Here is a 15,938-nt window from a genome sequence, read left to right as displayed (position 1 = left end):
GATTATGCATTATGTTGTCATGTAATGCACTTTTAGTTTATCGTCATGTACTTCAAATGTTCTTATGTTGATTAATGTGCTCTATTATTGGACCTTTCATAGTTTTGTTGGTTTCATTATTTGCTGTCATAATATTGAGTTTAATATTACATAGGTAGTGAAAATGAGCTCACGTAGTGCAAATAAAACATAACGAAGTAGTGGATTACCTAATTGAAAGTGCATTTGCTCCATATGTGGTTTTTGGTGTATTGATGACATTCAAATTAGGGACTAATGTGATCTTAATGAGACATGTCGCAGCTATTAGTTCCATGAAAGAATCAAAGAGTTGATAAAGATGAAATGGTATCCCTCAATTCATGAAGTTGAAAAGGCAGACGAAATCAAAACGCTCTCCAAAGGTTTTAATTTTGTTTTTGAGTTTAGGATCTGCCACACTATAAAGAGGGATACAAATTTAGTTAGTCGCTCAAGCATAATAATAAAATCAAAAGAGGGACACTCTAGCATTCCACGAGCACGTAGATTATTTTTCTGTGACTATTGGTGTCGGAAGTCCCGACGTAAGCCAGAACTCTCGACAGTCAGAAGTCACAACTCTTGCCGGAAGTTCTGACTCCCAGTCACTTAGCCTGCGTGGTGACTGTGGACGTCGGAAGTCCCGACGTGGGTCGAAACTTCCAACGGTCGGAAGTCTTGACCCAAGCCGAGAGTCCCGACACCTATGGTTCTGACTGACTGGTTATCTGCGCTCGTCGGAAGTCTCAACGTACGTCAGAACTTCCGACCGTCGGGAGTCCCAACACCTAGAGCTTTATAGTTTGCTTAACAGCGCATGTTGGAAGTCCCGACGTTTACCGAGAGTTTCGACATTGACTTTCTCGCGCGGACTTCTGACCCTATGTGAACAGTGTTTTCTATTAACGTCGAAAGTCCCGAGATCTGCGTCGGAACTTCCGACGTAGATCTGAATGGTTAGATTTCTTCATGGAGTATAAATACCACTCTCTTCACTTCTAACCGTTACTGACTCATTTACAGCTGACCCACTTCATGCTTAACAGCTCTCAAGCAACTAAAGCACCCCTCTCCTTCTCCCTTTGCTCTAATCTTCAATTCCCTTAGGGTTTTGAGTGAAAGGAGAGTGGATTAAGTGAGAGCATCGCTTTGGCAAGCTTGAGCACTTGATTTCTTCGTCAAGCCAGTTGATTTTGCATATATTACTCTTAGGGCTTTGCCCCTAGCCGGCTAGGCGTTGCCCAAGAGCTTCCATCTTGTGGAAGAGCCTTAGGAAGTTTGTATCACCCTTTGATTTCTTAGTGGAAAGCTCAAGTGACCTTTGTGGTCGCTTTGAGAGAGGCAAGGAGGTGGAAGAGACTCCGACCTTGGTGGTCACCTCAACAACAAGGACGTAGGAGCTCCTTTGTGGGGTTGCCGAACCTCGAGATAAATCCTTATATCCTGCATGCTTGTTGTTGTTGTTGTAATTGCTAGAGATTACTTGTATTTGTTTGTCTCTTTTTCTTCCAAACTTCTATTTTAGGGTTTGGACTCGATCTACGGTTTGGAGGTATTACGGCGTCAAGGGAGTGACTCAACATCTTCACCAAACCACTAGGAAGTGAGGTTGTAAGATTATTTATCCGTAAAGTTAAATTTGGCACTGCTTTTGTAGTTCACGTAGGCGTCGAAACTGCTGACGTTTGCGCCAGAACTTCTGACAACGTCGGGAGTTTTGACCCAAACGCCAGGACTTCCGACATTGACTGACAGATTTGAACTTAACATTTGCAGTAAATTTTTAGATATGCCTATTCACCCCACCTCTAGGCATTGTTAGATCCTTTCAATTGGTATTAGAGCTAGGTTTTCTCTTTGCGCTTCATCGCATAAGAAGAAACAATGTCAGAGTCCGACAAGATGCAAGCCATTGCCGTCGAAATGGCCAAGAAAATAGCTGAAGAGTTGATGAGTGCTCAAGCCAAGCTCTTTCAAGATGAAATGAAAAAGATGCAAGATGAGATGAGCAAGATGAAGGAAGAATTGAGCAAGAAGGTTGATGATGCAAGCAAGAATGATACGAGTGACAAAAATGAAACAAACAAAGATGCCGCTAGTGATATTGGAGCCGGTAAGCATGCTCATGGAAAGGGAATATATTCAAACATGAGCTTTGACTATGGACAACTCATGAAAGGTTCAACACTACATACTCCATCCGTCAACATTGGCAAGCCACCTCACTTTGATGGAACAGGATACACCGATAGGTCTTACAAGATGAAGATGCATCTCATTGTCGCAAGACTTTGGGAAGTTGTGGATGTTGGTGTGATGATTCCTACCGATGAAGATAGAGAGATAACTCTAGAAGAAGTGCACAACCTCCATCAAAATGCACAAGCGGTAGCATTGCTTGTGTCAAGCCTAGCTCCGAATGAGTTTAGAAAAGTGAATGGAATGGAAAGTGCAAAACAAATTTGGGATACTTTGAAAGTGTCATTTGAAGGAGATAAAAGTGTGAGAAAAGGCAACATTGAGTTGCTTCATGGTGAATTGGAAAGATTTGTATTCTTGCAAAATGAAACAACACAATCCATGTTTGATAGACTCATGGCATTGGTCAACCACATAAGAGCTCTTGGAAGCACCGAATGGGATGACAACAAGGTTGCTAGAAAGATGTTGAGAACCTATAGAGCCAAGAACAACATGCTAGCGTCCATGATCATGGAAAGACCCGGTTATGATGAGATGACCCCTCAAGAAGTTCTTTCAAAACTCAAGCATCATGAGTGTCTAGATGAAGATGCAATCAATGCTCATAATCAAAATCCTAATGCAATGGGATTCAACAAGAGTGCAGCCCTTAAAGCAACTCAACAACATGAAGGTCAAGGTTTAAGTTAAGAAAAGAAGAAGAAAGTGAAGGATGATTCCTCAAGTGGAGAAGAAGATTCTGATGCAGAGGTTGCATTTATGATTAGAAATCTTAGAACGTTTATGAAGAAGAAAAGCAACCGCAAGACCTATGGTGATGGAAAGAGAAGGTTCAAAAAGAGATTTTGCTATGGATGTGGTCAAACCGGTCACTTTATAGCCGATTGTCCTAATGAGAAAAAGAAGCACAAGCACGACAAGGATGAAGACAAGAAGAACAAAGGCAAGAAGAGAGGTGAAGCTCATCTTAGGAAAGAATGGGAGTCAAGTGATAGTGACTCAAGTGATGATGAGAAGAAGAAGAAGGGAGCCACAAACATCGCCATCCACCACTCTTCTTCACCGACCATGATCTTCCCCGACTCAACTTCACCACCAAAACTCTTCCCCAACCTATCTTCACCACCGAAGCTCTTCTCCAACCTCATTGACAACGACTACTACACTCCAACTTGCCTCATGGCAAAAGGAGAGAAGGTACATACTACACCCATTTCCTCTAGTGATGGGAATGATAGTTGTGATGAGAACATAGAAGAAATTGAAGCAACTATGATAAAGAAATTTGGTAAAAAGGCATTCACTAAAATAAAAATGCTAATGAAGAAATTAGAGAAGAGGGATAGATGCTTAGAGATGCAAGGAGATATAATTACTCAAGAGAGAGAGAAAAAACCTTGCACTTGAAGCATCTATCGCCGAGGAAAAGATGAAGGTTGAGAAGTTAACCGTAGAATTATCTTTAGCCAATAACTCAATTGGGAAATTGACTAAGGAACATTCTTCGGTTAATGATCAAGTAGCTAGCCTTAAGAATGAGAACAATATAGCTCAAGAAAGCCTCACAATCTTGGAAGAAAAATACCAAAATCTTGAGCTAAACTATAGTACTCTTTGGGCTAGCACTTCAACTTCTCCTAAGGCAACCAAAGACTCTAATGTCTCCACTAGTGTTGGTTGTAAAAGATGCTATAAAATTGATGTGAATGCATATACAACTAACCTTGTTGAGTTAGAGAAGACAAGGAGATTCATAGGTTGAAGATGATATTGAAGAATGGGTGCAAGTGTCAAGAGCAATCTAACAAGACTATCTACAAGTCATCAAGGCACCCATCAATTAAGGAAGGCATTGGCTACAATAGGTATGATGGAAAGGCCAATGAAAGGAACATGATCAATGGTGTGCCTTGTGTGAAGTTCAACAAGGGCATTGCTCTTGATGAGCTTATATGCAAGGCCAACAACAAGGTCTACATTCCAAAGATCCAACCTACAAGTACCAAGACAATCAAGACAAAGCAATCCGATGTCCCCAAGCCACAAGCACCACTTCCACGGTGCTATGCTAGTGACTATATGTGTTGTTGGGGCAAGGATGGCAAGATTGTGGTTAAGTATGTTGGTGCCTAAAAGAGAAAGGAAATTATGAGGAGTGTTTGGGTGCCCAAGTTTTATGTGACTAACCCCCTAGGACCAAAATCTTTTTGGGTACCTAAAACAAAAGCTTAATTTGTCTTTGTAGGAATATTCCTCCGATGGAATAAGTTGGGTGTTGGATAGTGGATGCACCAATCATATGACCAGAGAGAAGGACATGTTCACATCATTTCAACCAAGTCATGATCAAAGTGGAAATATTGTGTTTGGTGACAATGGAAAAGGAGAAGTCCTCGGTTTGGGTAAAATTGCTATATCAAATGATAATTTCATTTCTAATGTTTTACTTGTGAATTCATTGAGATACAATTTGTTGTTCGTTTCACAACTTTGTGAGATGGGTTACAATTGTCTCTTTACGGATAATGGTGTGTAAGTCTATAGAAGGGATAATTCCTCTATTGCATTTACGGGTCATTTAAAAGGGAAACTCTATCTAGTTGATTTCACATCAAATAGAGTAAATCCTAAGACTTGTTTAATGGCAAAATCTAGCATGGGTTGGTTATGGCATCGCCGACTTACCCATGTTGGGATAAGGAACTTGGCCAAACTTCAAAAGGGCGAACACATCCTTGGACTAACAAATGTTTCTTTTAAGAAAGATAGGATTTGTAGCGCATGCCAAGCGGGAAAACAAGTTGGAGCTAAACATCTCGTCAAGAATGTTGTGACAACCTAAAGGCCATTGGAGTTGCTTCACATGGACATATTTGGACCTGTCGCTTACTTAAGCATTGGTGGTAACAAATATGGTTTTGTAATTGTTGATGATTATTCTCGTTTCACTTGGGTATTCTTTTTGCGTGAAAAGAGTGAAGTCCAAGGTATCTTCAAGAAGAGCCCAAAATGAGTTTGATGTCAAAATTAAGAGAGTTAGAAGTGACAATGGGATGGAGTTCAAGAACACCAACATTGAAGAATTTCTTGATGAAGAAGGAATCAAGCATGAGTTTTCGGTTTCATACACTCCACAACAAAATAGTGTTGTGGAAAGGAAGAACCGAATGCTCATAGAAGTCGCAAGAGCAATGTTGGATGAATACAAGACTCCAACCAACTATTGGGCGGAAGCGATCAACACGGCATGCCATGCTATCAACTACTTATATCTTCACAAGAAAAGAGAAAAGACCGCCTACGAACTTCTAACCGGTAAAAAGCCTAAGGCGCACTACTTTAGAGTTTTTGGATCCAAGTTTTTCATACTTAACAAGAAATCCAAAAGCTCTAAGTTTGCACCAAAGGTTGATGAAGGTTTCATGCTTGGTTATGGTACTAACGAACATGGATATCGTGTTTTCAATAAAACCAATGGTTTGATTGAAATCGCGGTAGACGTGACTTTTGATGAAACCGATGACTCTTAAAAAGAGCAAGTCAATGTTGAGAATGTAGGTAATGAAGAAGCTCCACACAAAGCAATCAAGAAGCTTGCTATTGGTAAAGTAAAGCCCATTGAAGACGAAGATGAAGACCATGTTGTGCATGATGATCTTGATCCAACCATTCATCATGTTTCATCCAATGAACATGGTGAAGCTTCCGCAACAAGAAATAATCAAGATGGTAGATAAAATGAAGCACATGGTCATTCTTATGAAGATGGTGTCAATAATGAGTGAGCTCAACCACAACTCAACAATGAAGAAAGAAGTGAAGTCAACCCTCCACAAGCTCATGATTGTGATCTTCCAATCGATCATGACCGTGATGATGATGATGATGATGATGGCCCTATCCAAAGATCAACTCAAGTGCCACATCCTAGAGTGCATCAATCCATTCAATGGGATCATCCCGTTGATAACATATTGGGGAGCATTCGACGAGGGGTAACTACACATTCCCGTTTAGCAAGTTTTTGTGAATATTACTCGTTTGTTTCTCCTTTGGAACCTCGTAGGGTGGAAGAGGCACTTGATGATCTGGATTGGATGATATCCATACAAGAGGAGTTGAATAACTTTACTTAGAATGAAGTCTAGTCCTTGGTGGAAAGGCCCAAGCAAAATGTGATTGGAACCAAGTGGGTCTTCCGCAACAAGCAAGATGACCATGGCGTTGTAACAAGGAACAAGGCAAGGTTGGTGGCTCAAGGATTCACTCAAATTGAAGGCTTGGATTTTGGGGAGACCTATGCACCGATGGCTAGGCTAGAATCAATTCGTATTCTACTTGCCTATGCCGCTCATCATGACTTCAAGTTATATCAAATGCATGTGAAGAGTGCATTTCTCAACGGCCCCCTATCCGAGTTGGTGTATGTAGAGCAACCACCGGGCTTTGAAGACCCCAAGTATCCAAACCATGTCTACAAGCTCGACAAGATGCTCTATGGGCTCAAACAAGCCCCTAGAGCTTGGTATAATTGTTTGAAGGATTTCCTACTCAAACAAGGTTTTGAGATAGGAAAGGCCGATGCTACTTTGTTTACTCACAAAGTCAATAATGATATCTTTGTTTGCCACATATATGTCGATGACATAATATTTGGTAGTACTAATGTGCCTTTTTGTGAGGAATTTAGTAGGATTATGACAAATAGGTTCGAGATGTCCATGATGGGAGAGTTGAAGTTTTTCCTTGGATTTCAAATCAAGCAACTCAAGGATGGCACGTTCATAAGTCAAACCAAGTACACCAACGACATGTTGAACAAGTTTAACTTGGACAAGGCCAAGCCCATCAAGACACCCATGCCAGCCAATGGACATCTTAATCTTGATCAAGGAGGAAAGGACGTCGATCAAAAGGTATATCGCTCCATGATTGGATCACTTCTCTACCTTTGTGCATCTAGGCCTGATATTATGCTTAGTGTATGCATGTGTGTAAGATTTTAAGCTAATCTGAAAGAATGTCATTTGATGGCCGTTAAGAGAATTTTTCGGTATTTAGTGCATACTCCTAATCTTGGCTTGTGGTATCCTAAGGGCTCCACTTTTGAGTTACTTGGCTATTCCGATTCGGATTATGCCGGTTGTAAAGTAACCCGAAAGAGTACTATCGGGACTTGCTAATTTATTGGTCGATCCTTGGTGTTGTGGAGCTCTAAGAAGTAAAATTCTGTTGCTTTGTCCACCGCCGAGGCCGAGTATGTGGCGGTCGTCGCTTGTTGTGCCCAACTACTTTGGATGAAGCAAACACTAAAGGACTTTGGATGTGAGTTAACCAAGATTCCACTTTTGTGTGACAACGAGAGTGCCATTAAGTTGGCAAACAACCCTGTAAACCACTCTCAAACAAAGCACATAGACATCCAACATCATTTTTTGAGAGACCACGAAGCCAAAGGAGATATCGCCATTCATCATGTGAGCACCAAAAAGCAATTAGCCGATATCTTCACAAAGCCCCTAGATGAGTCAAGATTTTGTGTTTTGAGGAGTGAACTAAATATCATTGATTCTCGTAACGTGGCTTGATCCCTTGCACACACATTTTGTTTGATCTAGTTAGGAGAAATGAAGTAAGAAAATATTGTGTGACACTTTCAAAATCTATTTTATAATTTTCATGAGTGACTATTGCTTTGTGTTGGTTGAGTGAAATCTAGTCACTTGTGAAAATGTTAGTGTCCATCATATTTTTGCCCCACATGGTAGAGTGAGTGCAGGTTGAGGTGTTTTTCTGTTTCCCTGAGTTGGAAGTCCCGGCTCGCGCCGGAATTCCCTGAAAGGATCATGATGCCCAAGAGGGGGGTGAATTGGGCTAATTACAAATTTCTTTGCAATAAACAAAACCTATGGTTAGCCTAATTAACTCCTTGTGCCTAGAAAGTGTTTCTATTGATCTAACGCACAAAAGTTTAGCACCCTAAGTTCCAATCCTACTCTAGCATGGTAATTCTAGGAATGTAAACGACAAGTAATGAATTGCTCAAAGTAAATGCTTAAAGTAAAGAGAGGAGAAGGAACGCGGCGATGTTTTGCTGAGGTATCGGAGAGTCGCCACTCCCCACTAGTCCTCGTTTGAGCACCCACGCAAGGGTGTAGCTCCCCCTTGATCCGCGCAAGGATCAAGTGCTCTCTACGGGTTGATTCTTCGACACTCCGTCGTGGTGAATCACCCACAACCGCTCATAACTTGAGTTGAGTCACCCACAAGCTCCGCTGGATGATCACCAAACTCCCAATCATCACCAAACCATCTAGGTGATGGCGATCACCAAGAGTAACAAGCATGAACTCTCACTTGACCACGATGAGTCTAATGAGAAGGTGGATGCACACTTTGCTACTCTTGATCTTCACTAATGAGGGCTCTCTTTAGGATTCTCAAATCTCAATCATCTCACTAGGACCTTGCTCTTCTTGGCACTCACAAACGTGTTTCACAGCTGTTGGAATGAGCAAAAGTACCCCCACACACGAGTGGAGGTTGTATTTATAACACCGGCTGAAAAATGAACCGTTATGTGCCTCTACGGGGTGACCGGACGCTCTGGTCATGTTGACCGGACGCTCCGGTCAGTAACCCTAAACTCTAGTGGTTAAGTGTTGATCGGACGCTGGCCAGTGTCCGGTCAGCACTGATCGGATGCATCCGGTCATGTTTTGCCCCCACTGGAACCTTACTGATGTCGACCGGACTCTAGACCCCCAGCGTCCGGTCACTTGCTGAGCAGCGTCCGGTCAGTAGCTAGAACCTGATCAGCGTTCGGTCAACATTGACCAGACACGTTCGATCAGGATTCTCCCTCCCTAGGACCTTACTGGAGTCGACCGGACGCTGGCCCTCAGCGTTCGGTGACTTGACCTCGCAGCGTCCGGTCACTTCCAGACGCTTTCACCTTGGTCAAATGAACTGACCGGACCCTGAGCCAGCGTCCGGTCAGTATTTGACCCTCCATTCACTTCCAACTCTCGATCATATGTGAATGAAGTTTGCTCCATTGGATCAAAGGGCTGTTATGGAGCTACCTAGTGCTAGTTTTAACAAGTGTGCACCACACCTCACTCACTAGACTCACCTAGGTCAAGCTACCCGTTCATACCCCCCTTAATAGTACGGCCAAAGGAAAAACAAAGTCCTAAACTACTCTAAGTGTCTCTCCAACTCCAATCGACACTTAGAACTAGTCCATCCTTAACCTTGTCGTCCATCCTTTAAAAACCAAAACGATTTCCATCATAGGGGCATGACAACCATAATTGCCCAATCGATCTCCATTACCGTGACCTAACTTAATTGTTTCTACAAAACACACGTTAGTCACAGTAATCACATATTGTCATTAATCACCAAAACCCAACTAGGGGCCTAGATGCTTTCACTCCCGACCGTCGAAAGTCTCGACGTAAGCCGGGAGTTCTGACGTAGATCTGAATTTTTGACCGTCGCGTCGTCTGTTTTAATCGTGCCGCACCATTTCACCGTCTCATTTACTTGGCCCAGTCCCTTCTCCTGCGGTTATTCTCTCCCTCCCCTACCTCTCATCGCCCTCAATCTCTCTCCACACGCCGTCATCGCCTCTCCTCACGCCGCCGCATCACGCCCTGCCCGCACCTCCGCCCTACCAGGAGCTCTAGCCCCCATTCCTTCTCATTGCGCCGCAAGAGGCCTTGCCGGTAGTCCCGACCTCCCCGCCCCCGTTCCACCACCCATGCCCTATTATTTCCTCAGATCATGGTGGACATTTAGTTTGTGTGGTGGAGATTCCGTTGGTGGAGGTGTTCACGTTCATCGATTTCTTCATGGTCTGCGGATTTAGTTCCTCTTCATCTCCTTCCTTTCTTGATTCAAGGTACTACCGTGGCGTCCTAACCCTAACTCCAATGTACCTTGTGTTTTGAATCTATTTCTTCTTCTTTTCTACTCCGCTATCTCCCTTGTATGAATGTATGTCACGATTTGAAGCCCCATAAATGGGATGGTCACCTTGGGCGTCGGAGGTCCCAGAGACCGTCGGAGGTTCTGACCGTCAGAACTCCCGATGTGCCTGGCCGGAACTCCTGGCTGTTAGAAGTCCCAACTATGGCCAGAACTCCCGACCCTAGGGTGACCACTCCATTCATGTTTCTTCACTTCTCGATGTTCATTCGCATCTCCTTATATTATTTCTTAAGTTCCACTTCATGTTCTTCACAGTCATGGACGATGGAAGTCCTTCGCGTCTGGTCACACCAAGGCATCATATTAGTGTGGTGGCACTGGTGGTTCCTGTGCTGCATGTCACTGTGTCGATCAAGGGTCGTCGGCTGCCGCTCCTCCTCCTGCTCCTACCCCTTTTGGGGATGTGCCGATGGTTGATGAAGAAGAGGAAGCGCTTGACCGTGTCGGACGCACCATTGCTGCTCCACCGACTCCCACCTTGACTCGCAGTCTAGGGTTTGTCTCTCAGCTTGTTCTATTCACGGGTGTGTCACCGATCATGCGGGAGCCCGCCATGGCTCTGAATCCTGCTGGTGGATGGACTCCTCCTCTTCCAGTGGACTATCGTCACTGGGTTAAGGACATTAGGTCCTAGAGGGGCAGCAACCTTTATGCTGAGGACGAGAAGGATCTACGACTTGAGTATCATTTCTGGCTCCCCTTCCATTATGACTTTTATGATTCAATTCTATATTGGAAGTTTTTGAAGAAGAGGGAGCCACCGGTCCTTCAGATGAAGTGCATTGATGCATACTCTCTTGGCAAGTACAAGGAACCTGAGCTGGAGTAGATGGTTCGGGATATACACTCAATGGGGCTAAGTTGGTTGTGAAATGATCAAGATGCGCAAGAGGGGGGGTGAATTGGGCTAATTCTAAATTTTTTTGCAATAATTAAACTCTACGGTTAGCCCAATTAACGCCTTGTACCTAGAAAGTGTTTTTATTGATCTAACGCACAAAAGTTTAGCACCCTAAGTTCCAATCCTACTCTAGCATGACAATTCTAGGAATGTAAATGACAAGAATTGAATTGATCAAAGTAAATGCTCAAAGTAAAGAGAGAAGGAGGAACGCGGCGATGTTTTGCCGAGGTATCAGAGAGTCGCCACTCCCCACTAGTCCTCATTGGAGTACCCGCGCAAGGGTGTAGCTCCCCCTTGATCCGCGCAAGGATCAAGTGCTCTCTATGGGTTGATTCTTCGACACTCCGTCGCGGTAAATCACCCACAACCGCTCACAACTTGAGTTGGGTCATCCACAAGCACCGCCGGATGATCACCAATCTCCCAATCACCACCAAGCCGTCTAGGTGATGGCGATCACCAAGAGTAACAAGCATGAACTCTCACTTGACCATGACAAGCCTAATGAGAAAGGTGGATGCACACTTTCCTACTCTTGATCTCACTAATGAGGGCTCTCTTTGGGATTCTCAAATCTCAATCACCTCACCAGGACCTTGCTCTTCTTGGCACTCTCAAGGATGTTTCTCAGCTGTTGAAATCAGCAAAAGTACCCCCACACACGAATGGAGGAAGTATTTATAACATGGGCTAAAAAATGAACCGTTATGTGCCTCTACGGCGTGACCGGACGCTCCGGTCATGTTGACCAGACACGTCGGTCAGTTCACCCCAAACTCTAGTGTTTAAAGTGTGGCCGGACATGGGCCAGTGTCCGGTCAGCACTGACCGGACGTGTTCGGTCGTGATTTTCCCTCTCTGGAACCTTATTGGAGTCGACCGGACGCTGGCCCTCAGCGTCCGGTCACTTGACCTCTCAGCGTCCGGTGACTACTAGATGACTTCACCTTGATCAAATGAACTGACCAGACTCTGTGCCAGCATCCAGTCACACCAAAGCCAGCGTCCGGTCAGTATTTGACCCTCCATTCACTTTCAACTTTCGATCATACGTGAATGAAGTTTGCTCCAATGGATCTAAGGGCTTTTTAGGAGCTACCTAGTGCTAGGTTTAGCAAGTGTGCACTACACCTAACCCACTAGACTCACCTAGGTCAAGCTACACGTCCATACCCCCCTTAATAGTACGGCCAAAGGAAAAACAAAGTCCTAAACTACTCTAAGTGTCTCTTCAACTGCAATCGACACTTAGAACTAGTCCATCCTTAACCTTATCGTTCATCCTTTGAAAACCAAAACAATTTCCATCATAGGGGCATGACCACCATGATAGCCCAATCGATCTCCATTACCATGGCCTAACTTAATTGCCTCTGCAAAACACACGTTAGTCATAGTAATTATGTATTGTCATTAATCACCGAAACCCAACTAGGGGCCTAGATGCTTTCAATCTCCCCCTTTTTGGTGATTGATGACAATACTACCTCGAGTATGTGAAAGAGTTGAGGTTTTTGACATGCTTGGTTCATATAAGCTTTTGACAATAAGAATAAGAGAGTTAGGCAAGCTTATATGACCCAAGCCAACATGATATACTCAAAAGATATGAAATAAGCATGAGTACAAGTAATAAAGCTCATTCGCATCAGAGTGAAATGTGGAAGCAAAGCAAATGAGCATAGCACAAGTGATATGACATATAAATAATTCAAAGTAGAGAGCACACATGTCATATATCACTATTATGTAGATATCACTATCACACAGAAATAGTTCAATGCTTAAAAGTAAACACACGACGAATGCATAATGGTGTATCACACATAAAAACCAAATATAATAGATAGTCTAAGTAAACTAAGCTCCCCCCAAGTCGCTCCCCCCAAGACTAACATACTCGATCATAGTCTAAGTAAACTAAGCTCCCCCTAAGTCGCTCCCTCCAAGACTAACATACTCGATCCCTCTCCCCCTTTGGCATCAAACACCAAAACCTCAGGGTCGGTCGGTGGGGCAGCAGTGGACGAGTCGAGCGCTGAGGTACAAGGAGCAAGGTGGAACTGAGTGCCATCATCATCTGAACCAGAGCTCTGAGCTGTCTAACCCTTGGTAGCTAGAAGCGATGCTGAAGCGGTCTGGGTCGGATCAACAACTAGAGCTGCTATAGACTGTGCAGGTATGACTGGAGCAGCTGGCTCTAATGATGCCACTGAGGAAGGGAGCATCTCTGTAGTCTCAGTAATAGGTGCAACTATAGAAGGACCTAGGACATGCAAATATGGCAAAGTAGGCTGCCATGTCAACTCACTAAAAGATGCACCAAGGCTCCTGGACACTGTAGTCTCTGGCACTAGCAGTGAGGAAGTCTGAGTCAGTGTGAAGCCCATCTAGAGAGGTGTGAACTACGGGGCTTACACGGGCGAAGCAAACCACTAGGACACCTGCTCTATAGGTGAAGCAAACTATGCTGGTGGCTGTCCCTGACTCTGAAGCCCACTAGGCTATAACGCTAGAGTCATAGAAGTGGTGGCAGGCTGACCAAGCTGGGGTGAAGGCTGTGGCGGTGGAACCCCAATAGTTATCACTACATGCTACATAAATCCAAGGAGCTACTACTGATGCATGGTCTATTGTTGCTACTATATGGCCTACTGCTGCCACTAAAACTCATCCTGTTGAGCCTAGAACTGTGCAAAAGTAGCGGCAGTCTTCTGAGCCTGGCGAGCTTGATTTTGCCTCATCCGCTCAAGTATGGCAAGTAGAGCGGGGTCTGTCTGCGATGTAGATGGAGCTGAACTAGAGCTACCGGCCTCATGATCATGTCGTCGAGGAGGCATCTGAGGGATATCATGGTAGTCCTCATCTGAGCTATCGCTGGGGTCACTCTCGACCATCCCCTCCTGCTGAGCGTCAAGCTGCTCCTCTTCTATAGCTGCTATGCCCCTAATAGTATCATCCTGCTGGGCTGCTGTCTCTGGCACATCTAGACGATGATGTGGCTGGCTGGGTGCACTCGGTGTACTATGGCGGATCATCTGAGTCAGGTTATATATAGGAAACTCTGTAGTAGCACCACTGTACTTAGCTAGCATCTTAGGCGGTCTCACTGTAACTGCCCTGTGAATAAGAAATGTGATCCAGTGAGCATACGGTAGCTGCCTGTGACCCCTGAACCCCTCTACAATAGTATCCTCCATCTCTGATAGAAGAAGATCCCAAATATCAAACACTGTCTACTGCATCAGACAGTTCAGTAGCCACAACTATATGCGAGTCAAGCCCTCGCGATACCCCATCCTCAGAAGTAGTGTCCTCCTCATAATGGCATCAAGCACTCTAGCAGTGGAAGTAAGATCACTGGGTGTGCTGCTAGACCCCTCGCTGAATGGCTCTGTGAAGCAGTGTCGGACTAGATTAGTAGGGGGCACCATCCTACCATGAGGATGTCTGGGGGCGCTGTCTGTCCATAGCAAACCTCATGTAGCTGGATGGGCTGTTCCTGAAGCATGAGTATCTCTCTGACCCTAGTGCTCGTTAGCATATAATCTCTACCACTGAATGCAAAGTGTATGAATCTATGCTGCGGGTCAATCCAGAGAGAAGCATAGAACTGACAGACCCAAGATGGAACATATAAGCCTATCCGTCCAAGTAAATCTGTCAGCCCTGGCAGGTAAGAAAGGTAGGGGTGAATTTGCTCTCCAGATGCTGCAATAATAGACTCTATGTTGCACACCCTCTGAGATCTGAAAATAGCTTCACTGTTAAGATATGCATTGTAGAAGTCCTCCTACAATGGTGTGTAGAAACCCTCTGATGCACGCTCATCTCGCCTCGGCAGAAACCACTGCTCAAGGTCCACAAATCTGAGCTGCTGCATCTGCTTGGCTATGGTGGCCCTCAGATCCAGATGAGTCACTAGAGGCGGACCCTGTGGTCTAGGCGGTGGACGACAACCCCTCCGCTGTGTATCTGCCCTTGGTGTGACTGGAGCACGGGTATGACTAGAGCGGCGAAGCTATGGCTGAGGTGCCTGCTCTATCTCCTTGGCCTGCTGTCCCTCCTAAGTATGCCTTGTTGCCTATGGCTCCTGCTGTGACTCCCCCTGAGGCTAACTTTCATCCAAGACAACTCGCCGTCCCACAACCATGACAGTCCCAGCTAGACCACCATGACGGCGCTCAACCTGCTCTAGTACGGCCCTCGTAGATGGAGAGAGCTGATCTACAATAACTACACCACTACGAGCACCTCCTCTCTCAGCACGCTCTGTGGCCTCTACTACTATGGTTGCTCTAGTTGTATCTACATCTGGATACTTCCACTTCTTTGTTGCAAGTTTCTTCATCGCCTTGCCTTTTGGATTTGTAGGCAAGCGAGGCGGGTGTCTCGGATCCTCATCACTGGGAAAACTTCCAACATTCTTGACGCGAACCATCGGTTGGATCTGAAAAGAACAACTATCGCTGACAAGAAACAACTACCAACTGTCACTTTCGAGGCTTGGCCTCGATCCGTACTCACGAGCTTGGCCCTAAGTTGACTGACAACTACAAATAGGACCACAACGGCACCGACTCGCTGCACGATAGAATAGAGGAAATACAGATAATCTTAATTATTTATCTAGAGATATGAAACCCTAAGAAAGCAAGCAATTAGGTACAAAATTGAATTGAGGGCTTGCTACCTGACGAACTGGCGATCCAAAGAGATGAGAAGCGACACGCGGGGAACCACCGAATCGGCTAGGGTTAGGGTTCTGGCTCATAGAAAATCGACGATCGAGATGATGTGGAGGAACTGACTT

This window comes from Miscanthus floridulus, chromosome 8 (genome assembly GCF_019320115.1).
Source record: "Miscanthus floridulus cultivar M001 chromosome 8, ASM1932011v1, whole genome shotgun sequence".
NCBI classification, from domain to species: Eukaryota; Viridiplantae; Streptophyta; class Magnoliopsida; order Poales; family Poaceae; genus Miscanthus; species Miscanthus floridulus.
The sequence above is the reverse complement of the archived record's forward strand: the minus strand, read 5'-3'. Positions refer to the sequence as shown.